General features: G+C 46.2%; 1 pseudogene; it reads left to right on the forward strand.

The window, feature by feature from the left end:
• The window catches only part of LOC115476806, a 638208-nt pseudogene extending 612546 nt beyond the window's left edge, over positions 1–25662 (forward strand).
• Positions 25663–26259: the final 597 nt, after the last annotated feature.

Raw genomic sequence — 26259 nt, forward strand, 5'->3', positions numbered from 1 at the left:
GACCACTGGTCTTTTCCCAGTATGGCAGTGCTTATGTTCTTAAGTGGAGGAAGAAACTGAACTACAATAAATGACAGGAAAGATGGGGTAGCAGTAGAGATAGAGGGAGGGATGGTAAGTCTAGTCTGGCTGGCAAGCTCATCCCACTGACAGTCTTAAGAAAGTGTAAAAACATCCCCAAAAAGGAATGTTATGAGATCCATTTTAAATTTTGTTAGAGAAGTTTGTGATCTAATGTAGAGGGGTTTAGCATTCCATAAAGTGGAACCTGCTACTGAAAAAAATAGACTCACGTGTAATATCGTATCTGATATGATAGAAGGTGTCTCATCATGAAGGTTAAAAGTAGTCAACAGAGCAGACCAAAAGTCCAGAACAGTTTGTTATTCAAATGAACCAGACAAGGCCACATTTTGCCGTATTCATTGCATCAGGGGTTAATAGAACACTAATAAATAAACACACACAATTAGAATCAATGACATACACAAAATATCTTTAAAATATACACAAAGACATTTTTTAAAAAGAGAAAATATAATAATATTGAACCAAAAATAGTCGCATACATACAAGCATGCAATACGTTAGTGATATATATTTAAACTCACAAGCATAAAAATTGTAGGTTCCCACTAACTTTAAAAACATTGTAAAACAACATCAAAGCATAAAATCAACTCAATAATGCAAATAATTGTGACCATTTTATGTGTTCAAATAGTTTCAGTATGAAACTAGGTGATGGTGAGGGGCATAATCGAAAGGGACGCCCAAGTTTTGCTGAGGATATCCTCGCAAAACGTCCCGATGGAGGGGCGGGGAAACCCGTATTATCGAAACAAGATAGACGTCCATCTTTCATTTCGATAATACAGTCTGGGACATCCAAATCGCGAAATTTAGGTCGTCTTTAGAGATGGTCGCCCCTAGACTTGGTCGTTTCTGATTTTCGGCGATAATGGAAACCAAGGACGCCCATCTCAGAAATGACCAAATGCAAGCCCTTTGATAATTGGGAGGAACCAGTTTAGTTAGTTAGTTAGTTAGTTAGTTAGTTAATTGGGATTTATTAACTGCCTTTATGAAGAGATTTACCCAGTTGTAGAATTGCCCCATTTAGCTTTTGAAAGCCAGAACCAGGTGTGTAGCCAGACCTCGAATTTCAGGGGTGCCAGAGCATTTAAGGCGGGGGGGGGGGGGGGGGGCGGTGCTGTGGCAGTGGTAGTCACAAGTGGAGGAGCACTTCCACTGGCGAGGCATTTAGGACCCCTGCCAGCACTGTTCTCTCTAAGCTGAGTGTGAATCCTCCACCTATAGTTCTGCTATTTTACTATTACATTTTCAATAGTGAGGGACTTGCAAGATCTACAGGACTGCAGAGAACATTGAAAACACAATATTGAAACACCAACCCCTACTGCAGTTGAATAGGGTTACCATATGTCCAGATTTACCTTTGAGGACATGTCCGGAAAACTGGGTGGGTTTTGCCAATCTGCCCGTTTGTCCAGATTTCTGGACAAACGGGCAGGCTGGTGGGTGGCCAAATGGGCAGATTGCTAGCCTCCCTCCCCTTACTTACTACTGCCCTGGTGGTCTAGTGACCTCTTCCGCCTTCGGGGCAGGAAAGAGCCCCCTCTTTCCTGCCCGGAGCGCTGCCCTGCATGCATCCTTCCTGTTGCTGATCTCAGCGCCGATTCAAAATGGCCGCAGAGAGTTGAATTGACCTCGCGAGACTTCAACTGTTGGCGGCCATTTTGAATCGGCGCCGAGATCAGCAACAGGAAGGATGCATGCAGGGCAGCGCTCTGGGCAGGAAAGAGGGGGATCTTTCCTGCCCCCAAGAGGTCACTAGACCACCAGGGCAATAGTAAGGTACAGGGAGGGGGTGATGGGGAGGGGGGGTGATGGGGTGTGTGACGGGGGGAGGGGAAAATGTGACAGGGGGCGGATCGAGGGTGTGGGGTGTGAAAGGGGGTCGGGCGGGTGTGAAATGGGCGGGGTGGGGTGTGTGGTGGGGCGGGGCAAAATATGGTAACCCTACAGTTGGAGGACTCATGGTCAACATAGAGGCAACACAAATTGGGGGGGGAGGAGTCTCCCAAGACTGCCCCCCTCCCCATGGTGATGCCCCTGGCCAGAACCTTCTTTTTCAAGTCAGGATAGTTCTGACCTCAGGAAGAAGATTCTGGCTTTTGAAGCTAGTCAATAAATATATTTAGTCCAATAAAAAAGGTATCATCTTCTTTTTCCTTCTTTGTTTTAGTTTATTTCTATTTATTAACCTTTAAAGTGGACTTACTTGGCAAACACACTACTTTAACTTAATCTGGTCACTGCACTAGTTAAATATTGACCACTCTGTTTCTCCTTTAACCTCTCCCCCCAGCAGTCAGCAGATAGGAGGTTTACAAAAAAGTTTCTTTTAAGGCTATTCTCCAATATATTCCTTTGGCAACAGGAAGAACCACAGTAAAGACAGCTGGGGGTAACATCTCAGAGAATCCCAACAGGAGACCATCTTGACTTTCTATAGCCTGAGCCACAGTAGAAGCTTTTGACACTGTCTTATTTCTAGTTTTGTGTTCTACATATTATCCTTGATTACGTCATAGAATTTCAGACACCCATTGTTTCAGACACCCATTGTTGATAATCCTTTAATGTTTCAAATAATGTTTCAAATAATTACTCTTCCTGCTTCCCTGTATCCATTAATGTTATTATCAGTGAGGATAATTGTGCCATAGATAACTCCACTAGTGGACTGGATTTTAAAGCAGATTAAAGATTGGATTAAAACTGATCATTCCAGTCTAATATGCTAACTACCTTGTTTCAGGTGAATGGTCAAAAGGTGCAGCTTCCAGTCACAGTATCAGATTCTGTGTCTGTGATAGCTGTGGAGAAGGGAGTGATGATTAAACAATCTGACAACATGCAGATACTCTTCAACACAAATGGGGAGGTGACAGTAAATGTGAGTGAGACCCTGGCTGGTGTCTTATGTGGAGCCTGTGGAAACTTCAATGACAACAGCTCTGATGATCTGACACTCAGCAATGGAAAATCTGGACAGAACATTTTGCAAGTTGTCAACTCCTGGAATGCTTTAGATCTAACTAGCTGGTAAGAATATGTCTCAAGCTCTCATTTTCAATTTCTATACATTCAAATATTAAGAGCCTTATCACTGTTCCCATACACAGTACAGGAGCAGTTCTATAACCTAGTTGCTAACATGTACACATGCTGTGCATAAATGTTTAGAATGCTAGCATTTATGCACATAAATACCCAATTAAATTACAGAATGTGTATTTCCCGCTTAAACTACAGAGTGTGTATTTGCAAAGGGGAGTGTATAGGGGCGAAGCATGAGTGAGATATAGGTGATGCTCCCACTTACATGTATAACTTACAGAATATTGTAAGTTACACACAGCCAGAAGGATGCTCAGGTGCATAAGGAGAGGGATGACTAGCAGGAAAAAGAGGCGATAGTGCCCTTGTTTAAGTCTCTGGTGAAGCCTCATTTAGAGTACTGTGTGCAATTCTGGAGACCGCAGTTACAGAAAGATATAAACAGGATGGAGTTGGTCCAGAGGGCGGCTACAAAACTGGTAAGCGGTCTCGATCATAAAACATATAGGGACAGGCTTATGAACCTTAACATGTATACACTGGAAGAGAGACGAGAAAGAGGGGACATGATGCAGATGTTTAAATACTTCAGTGGCATTAATGTACAGGAAGTGAGCCTTTTTCAAATGAAGGAAAGCTCTGGAATGAGGGGGCATACGATGAAATTAAGAGGAAATTGGCTTAGGAGGAATGTAAGAAAATACTCTTTCACAGAATGGATGGTGGATGCGTGGAATGGCCTCCTGGTGGAGGCCGTGGAGACAAGGACTGTGTCAGAATTTAAGAAAGTATGGGAGAGGCACGTGGAATCCCTTAGGAAAAGGAATAGTTAGTGGTTGCTGAGTATGAGCAGACTTACCTGCTGTCATGTTTCTATGTTTCTCTCTTTCTATGTTTTTGTGGCATCTAGGCACACAGAGTAACATTACTGCTACTACTACTTATCATTTCTATAGCGCTACAAGGCATATGCAGCGCTGTACACCATACACAAAAAAGACAGTCCCTGCTCAAAGAGCTTACAATCTAGATAAGACAGGTAGACAAACAGAACAATTAAGGGTAAGGGAATAAAGAGGTGAGGATAAAAAGGACAGGGCAAGTGAGCAGTGGTTAGGAGTCAAAAGCAGTGGTAAAGAGGTGGGCTTTAAGTTTGGACTTGAAAACAGCCAAAGAAGGGGCTAGACGTACAAGCTCTGGAAGTTTATTCCAGGCGTGAGGTGCAGCAAGATAAAAGGAACGGAGTCTGGAATTAGCAGTAGAGGGGAAGGGGACAGATAAGAGAGATTTATCAACAGAACGGAGTACCCGAGGGGGGCGTAGGGAGAGACAAGAGTGGAGAGGTACTGGGGAGCGGCAGAGTGAATGCACTTATAGGTCAATAAGAGAAGTTTGAATTGAATGCGGAAACGGATAGGGAGCCAGTGAAGTGACTTGATGAGAGGGCTAATGTGAGCATAGCGACTTTGGTGGAAAACGAGTCATTCAGCAGAGTTTTGGACTGATTGAAGAGGAGAGAGATGGCTAAGAGGGAGGTCAGTGAGAAGCAGGTTACAATGATCAAGATGGGAGGTGATAAGAGTGTGGATAAGGGTTCTGGTAGAGTGCTCAGAGATGAAGGGACGGATTTTGCTGATGTTATAGAGAAAGAAACGACAGGTTTTGGCAATCTGCTGAATGTGAGCAGAGAAGGAGAGAGAGGAGTCAAAGATGACCCCAAGGTTACGAGCAGATGAGACAGGGAGAATGAGAGTGCCATCCACAGAAATAGAGAAAGGGGGGAGAGGAGAGGTAGGCTTAGGGAGAAAGATGAGAAGCTCGGTTTTGGCCATGTTAAGTTTCAGATGAGGTTGAGACTTCCAGGCAGCGATATCAGACAGGCAGGCTGAAACTTTGGTCTGGATGCTGTTTGAGAGTTCGGGGGGGGTGGAGAGGTAGATTTGGGAGTCATCAGCATAGAGATGGTATTGAAAGCCATGGGATGATATCAGAGAGCTAAGGAAAGAAGTGTAGATGGAGAACAGGAGAGAACCGAGAACAGAACCCTGAGGTACACCGATTGGTAGAGGGATAGAAGTGGAAGAGGATCCACCAGAGTGTACACTAAAGGTGCGAAGCAAGAGGTAGGAGGAGAACCAGGAAAGAACAGAGCCCTGGAATCCAAATGAAGACAGCGTATCAAGGAGTAGGCTGTGATCAACAGTGTCAAAAGCGGCAGATAGATCGAGAAGGATGAGGATAGAATAGAGACCTTTGGATTTGGCCAGGAACAGGTCGTTGGAAACTTTTGTAAGTGCAGTTTCAGTTGAATGAAGACGGCGAAAGCCAGATTGGAGTGGGTCAAGAACAGCTTGAGATGAGAGAAAGTCAAGAAAGCAGCGGTGAACGGCGCGTTCAAGTAACTTGGAAAGGAAGGGGAGGAGGGAGATGGGTCGATAGTTTGAAGGACAGGTAGGGTCAAGTGAAGGCTTCTTCAGGAGCAGTGTGACCACAGCATGTTTGAAGGCATCAGGAATGGTCACAGTGGAAAGAGAGAGAGTGAGGATATGATAGATAAAAGGGGTGAGAGTAGGAGAGATGGTGTTAAGAAGGTGGATAGGAATGGGATCAGAGGAATAGGTAGTTCATTTTGAGGAGGCGAGAAGATGTGAAGTTTCTTCATCAGTGACTTCAGGAAAGGAGGAAAAGAACGGAGGGGTTAAGGAAATAGAGGAACGGACAAGGGGAGGGACAAGGGGAGGGAGAGATGGAGGTGGTTTGATAGAGAATTTGAGGTTATCTTCTGAACCTTGTCGTGGAAAAACTCAGCTAGGGTCTGGGGAGATAGTGAGGGGGGAGTTGGGGGTGGAGGCACCTTGAGGAGAGAGTTTAGTATGGTGAAGAGAAGTCAAGGGTTTGAGCTGAGAGAATTAGTCAGCTGGATGTAGTAGTCCTGTTTGGCAAGCAAGAGAGCAGATTGGAAGGAGGTCAACATGAACTTAAAGTGTGTGAAGTCAGAAAGGGCACGAGAGTTCAGTCAGAGGCGTTCGGCGGAACGGGTACAGGAATGTAGGTAGCGGATTTTAGGGGTCAGCCAGGGCTTGGGTTTGGTACGTCTTATAGGACAGGGCATGAGAGGTGCAAGAGTGTCTAAGGCAGAGGATAGAATAGTATTGTAGGAAGAGACAGCATCATTGATAGATTTGAATGGTGCGGTGGTAGAGAAGAGGTTCGATACATTGGAGGATAGGGTAGTAGGGTCAATGCCCTGGAGATTCCTAGATAAATTGGTTAAGATTGGGCGGGAGGAAGTTTAAGTGTGAAGGTTATTAGATGATGGTCAGAGAGGGGAAGATCTGAGGTAAAGGAATTGGAGGGAGAACAGTTTTAGGAGAAGATAAGATCAAGACAGTGACCATTTTGGTGGGTAGGGGAAGTGGAGCAAAGTTGAAGATTGAAGGAAGATATTAAGGTGAGGAACTGGGAGACGTAAGAGTTGGAGGGATCATTAGCATGAATGTTAAAGTCACCAAGGATGAGGGAGGGGGAGGAAGGATCATGAAAGAAGGAAAGCCAAGTGTCAAAGTCGCTGAGAAAGGATGAAAGAGATTTATCAGGGGGGCGATAAATAACTGCTATTCGAAGAGGCAAAGGAGTGAATAGACGGACAGAGTGGACTTCAAAGGAAGAAAAACAGAGAGACTGAGGTGGCAGAAGAGATTGAAATTTGTAAGAGGGTGAGAGTAATAGACCAACACCACCACCGCGGCCAATAGGGCGAGGAGTATGGGAGAAGAGATAACCACCATGGCAGAGGGCTGCGACTGAAGCAGAGTAATCAGGGCAGAGCCAAGTTTCAGTTATCGCGAGCAGATGGAGGCTACGAGTGATAAAAAAGTCATGGATGTAGGAAAGTTTGTTGCAGATGGAGCGTACATTCCATAGAGCGCAAGAGAAGGGCAGAGAAGAGGGGGGAAGGAGAGGAATAGAGATGAGGTTGGAGAGGTCAAGATGCGACCTGCACAACTACTACTACTACTACTACTTAACATTTATAGAGCGCTACTAGGGTTACGCAGCGCTGTACAATTTAACAAAGAGAGACAGTCCCTGCTCAAAGAGCTTACAATCTAATAGACAAGTGAACGGTCGGTCCGATAGGGGCAGTCAAATTGGGGCAGTCTGGATTCATTGAACGGTAGGATGAGGGTTGGTGGGGGGGACCAGGATTGGGATTGATGTCTCCAGCAGAGAGAAGAAGAAGGAGTAAGAGAGTACGGAGGAGAGTAGGAGAAGAGTGGCGATGAAGGCGAGATGAGTTCAGATAGAATGGGGAAGGTAAGATGGAAGGAATGAAGTGTTGAAGGCAGAAAGCAAGGAGGGAGGAAGAGGACAAGAGAGATGGTGAGGTAATATAATGAACGACAGGGCAATGTACAACTGTAGTGTATATTGGTTTCGGGAGGAGGAGTAGATTGGAAAGGGACAGTACTATGACTGGCGTAAGTGCAAGCACCTAAGCGTGGGGGGGGGGGGGGTGTTAAAGTGCTAGACTCGTAGATAACCAGTTATGCTGTCAGTTTATAAAGGAACAGAGGTGCCTGATTTCCTTTATAGAATATGCTCCTAGTGAATGCCCTCTGGGCATCTAAGTCTAGGCCTCTGTTATAGAACTGATCCCCAAAAGGTGAGAAAAACATTTAAAAGACAATTCTTTAAGGCACACCTAAGCTTAAGTGTAGGGGTGGTCCAAGGCAAGATGCCACCTGAGGCAGGGCTGAAATGCTGCTGCCACACCTCTCCCGGGCGGAGATGTCCCTGCCCCACCTCAGGCCGAGATGCCACTGTCCCCCATTTCCCCCTCCTCGGTGGGCCAAGATTACCTTCTTTCGTCATGTTTCTAAAAGCCGGCGGCGGCAGTAATTCCAATATGTTGCGCTGCCGCTGGCACCGTCCTCTTCTGTACTGCGGCCACATGCATTACAAAGAGAAGAGGCAGGTGCCAGAGGCAGGACAGTGTATCAGAATCGCTGCTGTTGCCGGCTTTTGGAACATGAAGAAAGAAGGTAAATCTCAAGGAGGAAGGAAGGGGGAGATGACACTCCCCAAAAAGTGCCACCTGAGGTCCCCGTCTCAGGTGGCCTAATGGTCGGGCTACCCCTGGTTAGGTGCCAATTGTGCACCACAGTGTATAGAATAGTGGCACTTATGTGCAGGATTGGCACCATTTACTGAGTCATACACACATAACTGCTGGTACTTTTCTATAAGACTGATGTGTAACTGAAAGTGGACTGTACCTATGGGCAGAGCATGGACATGTCATCAAGCGATGTCTGCAATCTATAGAATACTGTTAGTTGCATGCACTTCATGGCATACTTATGTGGGATAACTTATGAGAACCATTGGCTTGCCATAAGTGGCTGCACCTAAATTTGCATGGGCCAAAGCTGCTTTTGCGCTTGTATTCTGTAATGGGTTAGGAACGCCTCAATGCTGTTACAGAATTGGTGCTAAGTGCGCCGCATTATAGCACCTTAATTTAGGCACCACTTTATTCAATTTATTTATTTATTTGCTACATTTGTATCCCACATTTTCCCACCTTTTTGCAGGCTCAATATGGCTTACATTGTGCCGTAATGACAATCACCATTTCTGGCATGAGAAATACAAAACAGTATAACATTAAAGATCATAAATGTTGAAGTAGATTGTAAAGAATGTTAGATAAACAAATCAATTCAGGCATGAGAGGTAGGGGGGGGGGGGTTGATATGAAAAAGTTCATTGGTAAGAGTTGATTGAAGCAGTCAAGTGTGTAGAAATCGATTTTATCTGGTTGTGGTAGAGTTTTGATGTTAGGTCAGTTATGATGGCTCGTTATGGTATATCTTTTTAAACACGTAAGTCTTTAGTAATTTCCGGAGGGCTGTTAGGTCGTGCATAGTTTTTAAGGCCTTTGGCAGTGCATTCCACAGTTGCGTGCTAATGTAGGAAAAGCTAGATGCACATATTGATTTATATTTAAGTCCTTTGCAACTGGGGTAGTGGAGGTTCAAGAATGTGCATGCTGATCTATTTGTGTTCCTGGTTGGTAAATCTATGAGGTCTGACATATATATCGGGGCCTCACCATGAATGATTTTATGAACCAGGGTGCATATTTTAAATGCAGTTCGTTCTTTCATTGGGAGCCAGTGTAATCTTTCTCTTAGGGTTTGGCACTTTCGTATTTCGCTTTTCCAAATATGAGTCTGGCTGCGGTGTTCTGGGCAGTTTGGAGTTTCTTAATGATTTGTTCTTTGCAGCCGACCTAAATGGCATTACAATAATCCAAATGGCTTAACACCATTGATTGTACCAGTCTACTGAATATGTCTCCTTAGGTCTCTAAATATTAAGAGGCTGATATTTAAAAGAAAAAAACAAAGCTAAGCTGAGTCATATATTTAAGAACCTATTTTTGCCAAACTTAGGGGCCTAAGTTTTCACAATACATGTGCCTAAGTACCTAAAGCTGAAGCAACCAAATTTAGGCCTGCTATTCTTGACTGGTATTCAAAAGATCTAAGCTCATAGCACAATGATCCCCCAACCCTCACTCTTGCTAGGAACCTGGGGCAGCATGCATTACAAACTAAGCCAATAATATAGAGCCCTGCTATACCCTGACAGCTGGTAACTTCCATTACACATAATCAGAGTTCCCGCCAAGCAGCTTTGAGCAGTGGGGAGTCCCCCACTATCACTCATCCAGGTTGGGGAGAAGCAGTGAAATCACTCTTTAAATTGCAAGGGATCTGCCTGTCGCTCATGACTGAAAGCAGAATACTACCTCACCTTCCCCCACCAGCAGGAACACTGGCAGAGGACTTCCATGCACCTTCACGCCTGATACCATATTATAGGTCCACCCTCTCCTCTCAGTAGCAGTTAGAGGCTGTCATTGTGAATGTATCACATTTCAACCAAAGTTTCATTATATACAACAGTGGCATAAATTCAAATTAAGGGTTCCCAAATTAGAATTTATAGTTTCTGTTCATTCAAACACTAAAGTCCCTATGTACTAATCAGTCTTTCTATAGACACAGATAGGAAGACAGACTTTAGTACATAGGACTCTAAACACCATCCCCCAGATTCTATATATAGGCGCCAATAATTGTACACTGATCCAAGATGTGTGCCCAACTAAGTTGGCTAACGAGCCAATTAGTGCCAATAATTGGGTGTTAATTGGTACTAAATTGTCACTAATTTGAATTTGTGCAAACATCTTGCTACTTGGTATTCTATAACAATGTGCACCAAAATTCCATAGCACATAACCCAAAAGGGGGCATGGCCATGGGAAGTGCATGGGTGGGTCAGGGGCCTTCCTAAAATTTCCACGCAGTGTTATAGAATACTGGGAATATGTGCCCAAATTGGGCACCAGGAATTACATCTGGTTTTAGTAGGTGTAAATCCTGGTGCCCAAATTTGGATGTCAAAATTGTCATTCAATGTTGTTGTTCTATAATGGGTGCTCATCTTTGAGTGCCCATTCTAGAAAAGGATTGAGCACCGATTTTTGAGCAGCATTTACTGAATCTAGCCCTGTGGGGGTAATTCTATAACAGTGGTCCTATATTTAGGTGCTTGGAGGGTGCCTATGTGACACCCCAGACCATACCCTCCCTATCTCAGATAGCCTGAAAATTCTCGGCATTACAGTTGACCGTAACCTCACACTAGAGACCCAAGTGAAATCTACAACAAAGAAAATGTTCCACTCAATGTGGAAACTCAAACGCGTTACACCATTCTTCCCAAGGGAAACATTTCGCAATTTGATACAATCAATGGTACAAAGCCATGTAGACTACTGCAATGGAATTTATGCAGGATGCAAAGAACAAATTATAAAGAAACTTCAGACTGCTCAAAACACGGCAGCCAGGCTTATATTTGGAAAAACGCAATTCAAAAGCGCAAAACCCCTCCACAAAAAACTACACTGGCTTCCAATCAAAGAACGTATTGCTTTCAAAATCTGCACCCTGGTTCATAAAATCATCTACGGCGAAGCCCCGGGATATTTGACAGACCTCATAGATCTACCAACCAGAAACACAACAGGATCAACATGAACTTACCTAAATCTCCACTACCCAAGCTGTAAAGGACTCAAATACAAATCAACTTACGCATCCAGATTTTCCTACATAAGCATACAACTATGGAATGCATTACCAAAAGCTGTGAAAACAACATATGATCACCTAAACTTCCGGAAATCATTAAAAACCAACCTGTTCAAAAAGGCATACCCCACCGACCCAACTTAAATGCCTGTACCTTGCAACACAACGAAACCAAAGCTCGTAATGGACATATAAGAACTTTTCCCCTCTACGATTCTATTCCTCTCTACGATTCCCTAATGTGTCTGTTACACATGAACATTATTCTACCACAACATTACTGTATTTGTTCATACCGGAATTGGTGAACGCCTTTACGGTACTATGTAAGCCACATTGAGCCTGCAAATAGGTGGGAAAATGTGGGATATAAATTTAACAAAAATAAAGAAAGAAAGAAAGATAGAAAGAAAGAAAGAAAAGTAGGTGCTTACTTTCCTTTATAGAAAAAGTTAGTCCAATAAAAATGTATCATCTTATTTTGTATTGTGTTGTTTTATTTCATTTATTACCTCAGAAATACTAGCCTAACCTCAAAAATATAAGCCCATAAGTTAGGTACAAACACTTAATGCCAGTCATAGAGCTGGTATAAGTGCTCGCGCCTAAATACCATGATATGCATGTAACTTACATCATTCTATAAGTTGCACCCATAAGTGTGAGTCTTGCCTATGCTCTCCTACACTCTGCCAATTTGTATGCATACATATAAAATACATGCTATAAAGCATATGTGCATTTTTACAGAATAGCACTTTGGCAATGTTTTGGCACTTACACACATATCTGCACAAGCAATCATTTATGCAGGTAATTGTTTTGTAAATCTTAGTGCCCACTTTATAGAATTACCCCCACCGAGAGCCAGTATTAAAATAAAATAAAAATAGGTTGCCTGTGGTTAGTCACCTAAATTAGATTATAAGCTAGAAATAAGGAGGGTAACTCAATAAAGGGGCTATTTGGAATCTATTCTTTAAAGAATAGTAGGCATCTACTTTCCTTAATAGAATAATAGTGTAACAGGTCAAATAGGTACCATTTTTTTAACCTTTTTTAGGTATGACCACTCCTACCAGCTATTTTACTGCTACTTTACTTGTGCCTAGATTGTAAAAGAATTCACATGAATCACAGAATTCTAGGGGCCAACATTCAGAATGCGGTTGGCAGTGAACCTGGAATTCAATGCCAGGCTGTATCCAGTGATCTGCACTGAATTTCTGGAGGTTGTTTTGGTCGCTATGAACATAGCTGGTTAAGCCGATATTCATTGGCATAGATAAGACATAGATAGGCCTACTATTCACGTGGCAAGATTTGGTCATCAAACTTAGCCAGCCAGCCAACTAGCTGATAAATGCTAATATTCAGCCAAGATAGCCAGATATCTCGCGCTGAATATTAGCACTTAGCCGGCTTACAGCTATTTAGCTAGCTTAAGGCTATTTAACGGTCAGGAGACATCCCTGGCAGGTTAAATAGCACTGAATATTGGTGGGGGGGGGGCTATAATTTAAGCATGCAATTGTGTCTCCCACCCATGCTCCACCCAAACTCCTCCCATGTGAATGCCCACCTGCAATGCACATTCCATTGAAGAATAGCGCAAACTTACAGAATAGCGCTTAGCCAGAAGCTGCTTATTTATGCAAGTAAGTGGCTAGAATATTGAAGATGGCGGCTGACTAAAGGGTCACAGAGCTACTGCTGCTCCAGGGACCCTGCCGGCAATCGGCCGGAACGGGACCACTTGACCGTTGGACCCGAACACGAAGACCGCCGCTGGGATCGGGGCATCCCCAAAGTACCAGCGGGTTCCTCGGCGCGAACTGGCACCAGAGGCCATCCGAGGTTCCCTCCTGCCTCGTAGCCGCAACGCTGCCTGACCGAACCGGACTTCCACCGCGCCCAGATGATGCCCGACCGGACCTGACTCCCATCGTAATCAGATGGACGATCTCACCTGGAAATGGGAGTGGGAGCGGCTCGAGCCCGGGAGCAACCCGCGCTCCCGACTGTACCGACGGAGGGCTGCCCAGTGAGCAGCTGTTGATGGCGGCCTGATGCCAGCAAATGCCTCCCGGTATTATGTAAGCCACATTGAGCCTACAAATATGTGGGAAAATGTGGGATACAAATGTAACAAATCCTATATATAATAAAAAGCACCTCCAACATTCTGAAGCTGACTCTGTGGCAGTGTAGGGTTCATAAGTCTGTAGTTCAGCGTTTCATTGGCTCTCACTGTCCCTGCCCTCACGTCGAGCAAACAAACGCGACATCACAGGAACGATGAACCAATCAGACAGAACGGAACTTGGAGGAGGGACGTGGAGTGGATTGAATCTCTAACAAACAATTCTCCAAAGACAAGCAGGCCAATATTCTCACAATTGGGTGACGTCACGTCGGCCCGGAAGACTTTCTAGCAAAGTCCACATCAAAATGAAAAAAATGTCCCTCGTCGCGCGGGCGGATGCAGTGCGCATGCGCGCGTCCGTTTTCCCACCCGCCGCGAGGACACATTCCTCAGTTTTTTTCTTCTCCGCGTCTGAGGTGACACGGAGATTGATTTCCGTCTTCGTGTTGCTGTGCCCGGAGGTGAAGATCTTCGAAAAAGTATCCTTCTTAGTGTTTATTAGTATTGTTTTTTCGTTTATTAAGTTTCCTTTCTTTTAGCCTGCGATTTTATTTAAATCGCTCGTTCAGGACTTTTTTTCCCTTTTTTTCTTGTGTCCTTTTCTTTTAACGACACAATCGCGTCTTTTGATTTGGCAGGGACAGTTTTTCCCGATATGTCATCGAAGACGCCCAGCGGCTTCAAGCCTTGTGCCCGCTGTCATCGGGCCATCTCCGGCACTGACCCACACTCGTGGTGTTTACAGTGCCTTGGACCGGACCACTGCTCGGAGGGCTGCAAACTGTGTCTCGCTATGAAAAAGCGGACACTGCTCTCCCGAGATGCCCAAAGGGAGAAGATTTTTGGGCCCGGTACTTCGGCGTTGGCGCCGTCGGCGTCGTCTAAGTCGGCGCCGTCCAAATCGGCGCCACTGAAGTCGGTGCCGGTCAAGTCGGTGCCGTCGAGGACGATGCCTTCGAAGCCGGCGTCGTTGAGGTCGACGTCGAAGGAAGCGTTGGCACCGGGAGACCGGGCACAGGCTGCCATTCGACCGATGCACGCTGGGAGCAGCGATGCATCGAGTGGGTCAACGCCCACCTCGGCGCCTCCTGCTTTGCAGACCCCCCGGGACCGTCCTGCATCGGACCTGGCCCAGAAGAGACGTGTGGATTCCACGTCCTCTTCTCCGGTGCCGAGGAGTCTCGACGACGGGCGTCGGGCGAAGGCCAAGAGGCACCGTTGTCGTTCTCCTTCGCGTCACGGCACCGGGAGCTCCGGGTCATCGATACATTCAATACCCGAGAAGCGTCGGTGCCGAGAGTATCGCTCCCCCTCTATTACTGAGGTACCGACGCGTGGGGTCACTGGCAGTCGAGTCCCCACTCCCCAACCTCAGCAGACTTTGCCTCCAATGCCTCAACCGACCCCTCAGCATCTTCCGGCAGCAGCTCTTGATGAGCGTATGCAGGCCCTATTTCCATTCTTTATGGAAATGATGCAGCAGTGGCAGTCGGCACCAAGGTTGTCGGTGCCGACGGCGCCGGCGGTGCCGGTGTCGATGGTTTCAGAGGCACTGGTGCCGACGGCGTCGGAGGTATCGACACTGCCGGTGCCGGATGTTTCTGCATCAGGCCTACAGTCTGGGGTGAGGTCTGTCTCACCGGTGCCACCTCCAGCGCCGGTGTCCTTGACTTCCCGGGTTGACTCTCCCGAGACATCGGGGCAGGAAGCTTCTCCGGAGTCTCAGGGACCGTCAACTTCTCGACATCATCATAGAGGCCGTCAAGCCTCTTCGTCGAGACGGGCTCAGATCCGGGCGTCTCTGTCTGAGCTTTTAGCCCCATCTGACAATACCTCATCAGAGGATGATGATGGGATGCATGGGGAGTTCTCTGGTGAGGACTCTCAAGGCATCCCATCTGATTCTACTCCCTCGCCACAAAGACAGCTGTCTCCTCCTGAGAGCTTGTCTTTCTCATCTTTTGTTCGGGAGATGTCTGAGGCCATCCCCTTCCCTGTGGAAATTCTGGATGAGCCCAGAGCTAAAATGCTTGAGGTTCTGGACTATCCATTTCCACCTACATCTTCTGCCACAGTTCCTTTCCATGAGACTCTCAAGGAACTTATGTTGAGGAACTGGGAGAAGCCTTTTTCTTGCCCAACCGTCCCTAAAAAAGTTGACTCCCAATACCGGATCCACGGGGAACCCAGTCTCATGCGGGCTCAATTGTCTCATGATTCAGCGGTGGTGGATTCCACTCTCAGAAGAGCCAAGAGTTCTAGGAACTTCTCCTCGGCGCCCCCGGGGCAGGAGTACAGAACTTTGGACTCTTTTGGGAGGAAGGCATATCAGGCTGGTCTGCTTGCCGCCAAAATTCAGTCGTACCAACTCTACATGAGTATTCATTTGCGGAACTCTGTGAAGCAACTTGAGAGTTTGGTAGACACACTCCCAGAGGAGAAAGCCGAGCCCTTTCGCCAAGTGATCAGGCAGCAGAAGGCGTGTCGCAAGTTCCTGTCCAGGGGCGTTTTTGACACTTGCGATGTGATATCTCGCTTCTCTGCTCAAGGTATAGCGATGTGCAGGCTCTCATGGCTGCGTGCCTCTAACCTGGAGGAACGAACTCAGCAGAAGATAGCAGATATCCCATGCCGGGGGGATCACCTTTTCGGAGAGAAGGTAGAAGAGATGATTGATCATCTCTACCAGCGTGACAACGCTATGGATTCTCTCTCCCGCCGGGCGCCTTCTGCATCCACTTCCACTCCTAGGAAGTTTTTTAAGGGAAAAAGAAGTGCTCCTTATGTTTCTAGAAACTGCAAGTACACTTCTTATTCCCGTCAGCCGGTTCAGGCTCGACCCCAGCCCGCTCGCTCTTGTCAGCAGCAGGCACCGAAGCAGGCCCCTACAGCTCCCCAGCAAAAACCAGGGACGGGTTTTTGACTGGCTCCAGCAGAGCATGGCCAGAATCAAAGTACTTGTACCAAACAATCTGCCGGTCGGGGGGAGGTTAAAATTTTTTCACCAAAGGTGGCCTCTCTTAACCTCCGATCGGTGGGTTCTCCAAATAGTCCGGTCCGGGTACACTCTCAATCTGATTTCCGAACCTCCAAATTGCCCACCAGGAGCTCAGTCTTTCAGCTCCTATCACAAGCAGGTACTTGCAGAGGAACTCTCCGCCCTTCTCAGCGCCAATGTGGTCGAGCCCGTCCCACCAGGGCAAGAAGGGCTGGGATTCTATTCCAGGTACTTCCTTGTGGAAAAGAAAACAGGGGGGATGCGTCCCATCCTAGACCTAAGGGCCCTGAACAAATACCTGGTCCGAGAAAAGTTCAGGATGCTTTCCTTGGGCACCCTTCTTCCCATGATTCAAGAAAACGATTGGCTATGCTCTCTGGACTTGAAGGACGCTTACACTCACATATCGATACTTCCAGCTCACAGGAAGTATCTTCGATTTCGGCTGGGATCACAGCACTTTCAGTACTGTGTTTTGCCTTTTGGCTTGGCGTCTGCACCCAGGGTATTTACAAAGTGCCTGGCAGTTGTGGCAGCGTCGCTACGCAGACTGGGAGTGCATGTGTTCCCTTATCTGGACGATTGGCTGGTGAAGAACACCTCTCCGCAAGAAACTTTGCAGTCCATGCGGATGACTATTCAGGTGCTAGAGATGCTGGGGTTTGTCATCAATTATCCCAAGTCCCATCTCGTCCCAGCTCAGAAATTGGAATTCATAGGAGCTCTGTTGTGCACAAAGACAGCTTGTGCTTATCTTCCAGGACCCAGAGCGGACAGACTTCTGTCTCTGGTTTCCAAAGTGCAAGCGTCTCAGCAGATCACAGCTCGGCAGATGTTGAGATTGCTTGGCCACATGGCCTCCACAGTTCATGTGACACCCATGGCACGTTTACACATGAGATCTGCTCAATGGACCCTAGCTTCTCAGTGGTTTCAAGCCACAGGGAATCTAGAGGATGTTATCCGGCTGTCCATCAATTTTCGCAACTCCCTCAATTGGTGGACCATTCGATCCAATCTGGTCTTGGGACGCCCATTCCAAATTCCTCAGCCTCAAAAAGTGCTGACGACGGATGCATCCCTCCTCGGGTGGGGAGCGCATGTAGATGGGCTTCACACTCAAGGAGCTTGGTCTCTTCAGGAGAGGCATCTCCAGATCAATCTCCTGGAATTGCGAGCAATCTGGAACGCCCTGAAGGCCTTCAGAGATCGGCTATCCAACAAAATTGTTCTCATTCAGACAATCAGGTGGCAATGTATTACACCAACAAGCAAGGGGGTACCGGATCTCGCCCTCTGTGTCAGGAGGCCGTGCAGATGTGGCTATGGGCCTATCAAAACGGAATGTTTCTCCAAGCCACTTATCTAGCCGGTGTAAACAACAGTCTGGCCGACAGGCTGAGCAGAGTTATGCAGCCTCACGAGTGGTCCTTGAACATGACTATTGCCAAAAAGATCTTTCGAGTTTGGGGCACTCCATCGATAGATCTTTTTGCTTCCCAGGACACTCACAAGGTTCCTCAATTCTGTTCCAGACTTCAGGCCCACGGCAGACTAGCATCGGATGCCTTCCTCCTTTTTTGGGGGACAGGACTCCTATATGCGTATCCTCCCATCCCTTTAGTGGGGAAGACTCTCCTGAAACTCAAGCAAGACCAGGGAACCATGATTCTGATAGCGCCCTTTTGGCCCCGTCAGATTTGGTTTCCCCTTCTTCTGGAACTTTCTTCAGAAGAGCCATGGAGATTGGACTGTTTTCCGACCCTCATTACTCAGAACGAGGGGGCGCTTCTGCATCCCAACCTCCGGTCTCTAGCTCTCACGGCCTGGATGTTGCGAGCGTAGAGGTTGCCTCTTTTGGTCTCTCTGAGGGTGTCTCCAGAGTCTTGTTTGCTTCCAGAAAAGATTCCACACATAAGTGTTATTCTTTTAAATGGAAGAGGTTTGCCATCTGGTGTGATAGCAAGGGTCTAGATCCTTTCTCTTGTCCTGCACGGACCTTGCTTGAGTACCTTTTGCATTTATCTGAGTCTGGTCTTAATATTTTTTATTTATGCGTCCTGTCTACCATCTGTAGCCCTGCCCTTATCCTTCCTCGAGTTTCAGTATCTGCCCTCAACGTGTTCCAACCCAGCCCTTAAACTCAGCAGTTTTCCCTCCATCCATATCCAGCATTTCTCCTCACTCCCCTCCATCCATGTGCATCTACTTCCACTGTCTTCCCTTCCCTCCATCCATGTCCAGCATTTCTCCTCTCTCCCTTCCCCTCCATCCATGTGCATCTCCTTCCTTTGTCTTTCCTTACCTCCATCCTTGTCCAACATTTCTCCTCTCTTCCCTGCCCTCCACTCCATCCATGTCCAGCATTTCTCCTCTCTTCCATCCCCTCTATCCATGTGCACCTCTCCTTCCTGACTTCTCTCCCCTCCCTCCATCCATTCGTCCAGCAACTCTCCATTCTCCCCTGCCCTCTCCTCCAGCCATCCATCTCCAGCAAATTTCCTCTCTCCCCTTTCCGCTCCATCCATTCATGTCCAGCAATTTTCTTCTTTCCCCTGCCCTCCGCTCCATGTCCAGCAACTCTCCATTCTCCCCTGCCCTCTCCTCCAGCCATCCAGCTCCAGCAAATTTCCACTCTCCCCTTTCCGCTCCATCCATTCATGTCCAGCAATTTTCTTCTTTCCCCTGCCCTCCGCTCCATGTCCAGCAACTCTCCATTCTCCCCTGCCCTCTCCTCCAGCCATCCAGCTCCAGCAAATTTCCTCTCCCCTTTCCCCTCCTTCCATCCCTGTTGTCCAGCAATTCACCTCTCTCCCCTGCCCATCCTGTTTCTGTCCATCCCCTTCCCCTTTCTATTCAGCGTGTCCCCCCTCCCCCTTCACAGCATCTCCAAGCCAACTTCCAGTCTACTCCCGAAGTTGCAGCGACGAACGGGCATGCAGCGCTGCGGTAGTAAAAGCAACAAGGAGACTGGTTTGACTCTCCGTCCTTCACTTCCCTCCCTCTGCGTCCCGCCTTCCTCTGACGTCATTTCCTTTCGGGCGGGACGCAGAGGGAGGGAAGTGAAGGACGGAGAGTCGAACCAGTCTACTTGTTGCTTTTACTACCGCAGCGCTGCCTGCCCGTTCGTTGTTGCGACTTCGGGTAAAAGTCGCCGTTCCAGTCGTCGTCGCTTGGGCGGGCCTGAGCCAAGATTGAGTGGGCCTGGGCCCACCCAGGCTCACCCGTAGCTACGCCCCTGACACACACACACACACACACTCAATCACTCTGTGTATCTCTCTCTTACACTGTCTGTAAAACACATTGTCACTCTCAGTCTCTCACATGGGCAACTGTATATTGCATTCTCAGGAGTAAGGAGCTCTTCTGATGTGATTGTTAAAATGATTGAAGGGCCTGAACAAGGAAAACTTTTACCACATTGTAACACAGTTTACACAAAAAATATTGTATATAAAGAAATCTTACACATGTAAACAACAATCAAACATATAAATGGCGAGTGACCGTACTCACCCGCAAATGCGCAGTAGAGACTTCCCTCTCTGTCCCGCCCCCGCGTCAATACGTGATGACATGGGCAGGACAGAGAGGGAAACTGCGCGAAGGGGAGGGAGGGAACCGCCGACGTCGCTACCGCTCCCCCCCCCAGAGTCGCCGCCGCCCCTCCACCCGGCCCAAGCACTCTCTTCTTTGGTATTGAACTTACATCGCCGACACGCAGCAGGCAGATCAGCTGAGCTCCCGTCGGCATTCCTTCCCTGCCTGTGTCCTGCCCTCGTCGACGTTACGTCACACGAGGGCGGGACACAGGCAGAGAAGGAAGGCCGAAGGCAGCTCAGCTGATCTGCCCTGCTGCATTTTCGGCGATGTACATTCAATAGCGAAGAGAGGGCCCGGGCCAGGAGGAGGGGTGGCGGTGGCGACGCTGGGGACGGACAGACCGGTAGCAGTGACCTCGGGGGGGGGGGGCTTGGAAAAACCCCATACTAGCCCGTTTTAACGGGCTCAACGGCTAGTTATATTCAGAATACAACCGTGGAAACATTAATGGCAGGAACTCATTACATTGCGTTAAGAAACAGGCCTTTTTTACTAGTAAATAAATAAATACTGGTATTTACAGCCATTTTTGCCATCCAAATCTAGGTGGCTCCTTATAGAATTATTCCTCTACTGTATTTTTCCAAATTTAAGGGCTCTAGTTCACTGAAAATAGTTGCCTAATTTACTTTGCTTCTCCTCTTTTGAAACTCCTTCCACAGACTGCATTCCTAAGCAGACTAGAAGGCTACAAGAAAGTATCTTTAAGATTATACCCCAGCATGTTCCTTTGCCAACAGGCCATGTCATACTATAGACAATTGCCTTCCGTTCCAGGCAAAGGTGCCGACTCCATGGGTGCTGTGGATGCTCGAGCATCCCCAATACTTTACGCACCAGAAGTTCCCTTCCAGCCCAGCATTTTAAAAGTCCCTCCCTCCGAGTTCCAGGACCGTCCGTCCGTCCAACCTTCCCTCCCTCCGAGTTCCAGGGCCCGCCCTCTGTCCGTCCATCCATCCGAATTTTAAAAGCCCTCTTCTTACCTCATCAGTGAAAAGCGTGCACTGCAGGCTCGTCGGCGCTTCAGCCTTCCCTTCTGTCTCTCGGCTCTGGTCCCGCCCTTGTGGAAACAGGAAATGAGGGCGGGACCAGAGCCGAGAGACAGAAGGGAAGGCTGAAGCGCCGACGAGCCTGCAGTGCATGCTTTTCACTGACGAGGTAAGAAGAGGGCTTTTAAAATTCAGACGGACAGACTGAGGGGGGCCTTGGAACTCGAAGGGGAGGGGCCTTGGAACTCGGACAGAGGGGGCCGGCCTTGGAACTCGGAGGGAGGGGGCCCTGCCTTGGAACTCTAAGGGAGGGAGGGAAAGGAGAGAGAGGGAGGGAGACCTTGGAAGTCGAAGGGAGGGAGGCCTTGGAACTGGGAGGGAGGGAGGGAGGGGCCTTGGAACTCGAGCAGAGGGAGGGAGGAAGGGGAGGGAGGCCGGGGGGCCTGGAACTCGAAGGGAGGGAGGGAAAGGAGAGAGGGGAGGGAGGGAGGGCCCCTGGAACTGGGAGGGAGGGCAGGGGGCGGGCACTGGAACTGGGAGGGGGGGGCGGCCAGGCGGGACTGGAACTCTGAGGGAGGGAGGGAGAGGGGGGGCTGGAACATGGAGGGATGGAGGGGGGGCCTGGAATGCGGAGGGAGGGGGACGGGAGAGGGGAGGGCGGAAGGGAGGGGGAGAGGGGCGGAGGGGAGAGTGGGGGATGGAGAGGGGGCGGGGTGGGGAATGCACCACCTGTAAAAAAAAATTTCAGCACCCCCAATCATTTTGAAAAGTTGGCTCCTATGGTTCCAGGTGTTAACACACTCAAGATCAGCCATCTACAGTGAACCATCCCAGTGTTGGCCTGCTATTCACAAGGCTGGCTCTGCTGCCAGGGAAAACTGGAATTCAACAGTATATTCATTCTGGCCTCAGTGCAGTGGAAAATCTAATGTAGCATTCTGTATTCTAATGCTATGCACTGTCTGGAAGCATTTCAACTTCCCAGGATGTGTTGACTCAGGGCTAGATTTACTAAAGTGCACTACACATTAGCACATATGATTAGTAAGTAGGTCCCATTGCATAAAGGGACAATTCTATAACTGACCACATTCATTTAGGTGCCCTGAGGCATGCGGTGGGAGCCCATTCTATAACAGAACCCGGATGCCCAGGTTACTTTATAAGTTATTAACATAACTCGGGATCAACATACCTAACATTTAGGTCCCTACAGTTAACCATAGAACTGGCATAAATTTCAGGCAATATCACAAAAAATGGGGGAAAAATAGATAAGCCAGAGTCAAATATTTACTCTTCCACTAACACAAGACTCCAACATATTTCTATATATCAAAATGTTTTTATTGCATCGTCTGTGCCTTTAAACAGCACTCGACATCATTAAACTAATCAACCAATCACACTTCAACATTCATTCACCAATCACCCTCTGTACCTTATAATTGAAATACAACGTAAATCATATAATACAGCAAAAAACACACTTGGCAATATCATTTACATACAGAAAAAATCCGTGTGAATTATATGTGTCCAGCAATGCTGGACCGCATTTCGTCTTCCTTCTTCAGGAGGAACCACCCGTTAGTTTTAATTCTTATACTCGGCTGCCTGCCCGAAGGGTACTCATACAGGCGTGAGTACGGGACCGCTCCACTGACGAAATGCAGCCCAGCATTACTGGACACATATAATTCACAAGGATTTTTTCTGTTTGTAAATGATATTGCCAAGTGTGTTTTTTGCTGTGTTATATGATTTACATTGTATTTCAATTATAAGGTACAGAGGGTGATTGGTGAAGTGTGATTGGTTGATTAGTTTAATGATGTCAAGTGCTGTTTAAAGGCACAGACGATGCAATAAAAACATTTTGATATATAGAAATATGTTGGAGTCTTGTGTTAGTGGAAGAATAAATTTCAGGCACTATGGATTTACAAAACTTACTGTATTCTGTAAGTTACTGCATTAGTGGGAGTTCTGCCCATGTTTCACCTATGCTCTGCATTTCAGTGTCCCAGAATGTGTTGATACAGAGCTACGTTTACTAAAGTGTGCTTCCACATTAGCACATATGATAATTAAGTAGGTCCCATTGCATAAAGGAGCTATTCTATAACTGGGCACCTTGATTTAGACTTACTGAGCCTATACGTCTAGCCCCGTCTGTAGCCGTTTTCAAGTCCAAACTCAAAACCCACCTCTTCACCACTGCTTTTGACTCCTAACTCACTTGCCCTGTCCTTTATCATCACCTCTTTATTCCCTTACCCTTAATTGTTCTGTCTGTTTATCTGTCTTATCTAGATTGTAAGCTCTTTGAGCAGGGACTGTCTTTTGTGTATGGTGTACAGCGCTGCGTATGCCTTGTAGTGCTATAGAAATGATAAGTAGTAGTAGTGGTAGTAATCTGAGGCATGCAATAGGAGCCTAGGCATCTAGGTTCAGTTATAGAATATTACTGGAACTCTGTATCGACGCATCTAACATCTAGTGTGTTAGTGTCCAAGCACAGCAGGGGCATGTGTGCCTTAAAGTATTCTGTAAATTACGTGCACACATGGGAGCCCTGCCTGTGTCCCACCTGCGTTCCATCTGTGTTCCGCCTCCAAATTCACCCCCATTGCAAATACGTGTTATATAAGGTAAGTCTTTGTAATGCCTTTCATAATGTAAGTAGTTATGATCATCACAATTTATAATACTGTTCCTACATTTCCTTGTTTTTACTGTATTCTTTACCATGTAAGATGCTTTCTTTTACTATGTAAGCCGCACTGGACCTGCTGTATGTGGGAAAGAGCAGGGTACAAATGTAATAAATAATAATAATAATAAGCAGGAATTTACAGAATAGTGTTTAGGCAGAAGTTTGGCATTTACATGTGTATGTGCACACATGCACACATTTAACCTATTCTAAACATTTCACATGTGCACAGGTGGGTGCTTTTATTATAGAATTGTTCTTAAAATGTGTCCTATGCCATATAGGGCTAGATTAAACAAAAGGCATACATTAGGCGCCGTTATGTTCTGTGTTAAGATAATATTCTGTAAAGGGTGCTCTACACAGAACGCCCTTTACAGAATAGTAGCTTGGCATGCTACCAATGCCTGATTTTGGGCACAAGCACTTATGCCTGCCAAAAGCTGGTATAAAAGCTTGCACCCGACTGATGGAAATTGGGCATGTACATCAAAGTATTATATAACGTCATGTCTAATTTCTGGGGAATGACCCTGACCTTCCCATGCCACTCTCATGTCCATGTTGCCTTTTGGAATTTAGGTGTACATGTTATAGAATAGGGTGTAGGGCAGATGCACGTGTAACTCTAATTAGTGCCAATTAACTCCAATAATTGATTGTTAGTGCCTAATTGACTAATTAGTTTACATGTGCATCTGCTATCTGCACCTGGGCGATAATGTGCATGGATGCTTGTTAGTGCACAGTAACATGGTGGCACTCTTAGTACATCTAGTAAATTAATTGTTAATTAATTCCAACTCTAGTGATCTAGATATAGTGTAGGAAGCACCAGTCCTCAAGTGTCACAAATTGATCTAGTCTTCAGAATGTCCACAATGATGGATAGATTCTATATATGGCACCTAAAAAGTCAGTACTGAAAAAAGCGCTATTCTATAAGTCACGTTTAAAGTTAGGCACAGTTTATACAATAGCATTTACATGCAGGAGTCGCATGTAAATTTAGGTGCTGCCATTTGCAGCAAGGAAATGTGGTGCAAATGCCCACGCCTAAATTTACACGTGAAGAGCCAATTACGTTTGTAACAGAAAACCATGCTCCCAATCCACCCGAAATGCCCATGACCTTCCCATTTCTGTGCCCCCTTTTTTTAGGCTACTCGTAAAATTTAGGCGTTGATTCTACGCCTAAATTTATGCACATAGATGCTAATTAAATCTAATTGGTGCCAATAATTGCTTGTTAAACAGCCAATTATTGTCACCAATTGGCATATTATTCAATTAAATTGGATACTCACCCAAATCTGCATGCACAATTTTGGGCAACTTTTAAAGAATTAGGGGGTGAATGTACCTGAGATAAATGTCTATACATTGATGGTAGCAAATGCAAATGCATCTCCTGCATATTCATTGTGTATATTCTGAAAATCCTACTGGTTTGCAGGATTTGAGAATCAGAGATCTGTATCCTGACCTATATGTTGCAGAAGTGGGCCATACAGGGTTCTAAACTGTAAGGAAACTAACATTTTCTTTCTTTCTTTCTTTCATTTCTTTCAGTGGTATTTAAAAAGTTCCCTTCCAAAACCCTTCCTTCTGAATTTTCTGGACTTTCTCCATTCATCTGCTCCTACAAGTAGTGAAATCCATTAAAATTATGGGTGTTAAATATTTCCAAGCTTGGTTTATATTTTGGACTTCCCTATATCCTATATATCCATCAGATATCAAGAACAAGATTCCCAGGATCTACACATGCAGCTTTGTACAAATGAAATAAGCACTGTAAAATATTTGAATTGAGGAAAGAGAAGTGTGTGCATATATTTGTATAAATCTGTAACACAATAAACTATTCGATGGCAAAGGTGCTTCAAAGGCTCTTTGGATTCATTATAGCTGAAATTCCAGCAGCAGACAAACTGCATCTTAAAATATCTGCATGCACAGGTCAAACCAAAAGCCACACTCTGGAAAAACACACTTTGAACTTTGGATTCCATTTCCTATCTGCAGTAGCTAAGTGCATTGTGGGTATGTAGTGTGTGGCCTGCTCATACATTTCTGTACAGATTTATCCTCTTAGTGATTCTGATCTTAACATCCTTTCAACCTACTCAGATTTTTTCTGTGAGAATTCATACTTGCTCCAATGCCTTTAGAGAACTGTACATTCCAGCAGTGACTGCCTGATTGCCAACAAAGCAGATTAAAAGAGTGTTGCTGGATGACTTTTGTTTTTTTCTTGGCTGTGTGTATGGACTTGTAGCTCTGCCTTTCATGAATTCTTTGTAGGTTGTAGCTTTTGTTTGACCAACATAAAAATTTTCCATACATAACACTCTACCTCAGATTTTGAGACCACATATAACCCATCTTAAGATCTTATCTGAATCCTCCTTTCCAGACCCTCTCATCAATAGAAGAGCTCACCCAGCATCTTCTTTTTTTTTTTTTTGTTTCATATT

The sequence above is a fragment of the Microcaecilia unicolor genome, chromosome 8 (genome assembly GCF_901765095.1).
Source record: "Microcaecilia unicolor chromosome 8, aMicUni1.1, whole genome shotgun sequence".
Classification (NCBI taxonomy): Eukaryota; Metazoa; Chordata; class Amphibia; order Gymnophiona; family Siphonopidae; genus Microcaecilia; species Microcaecilia unicolor.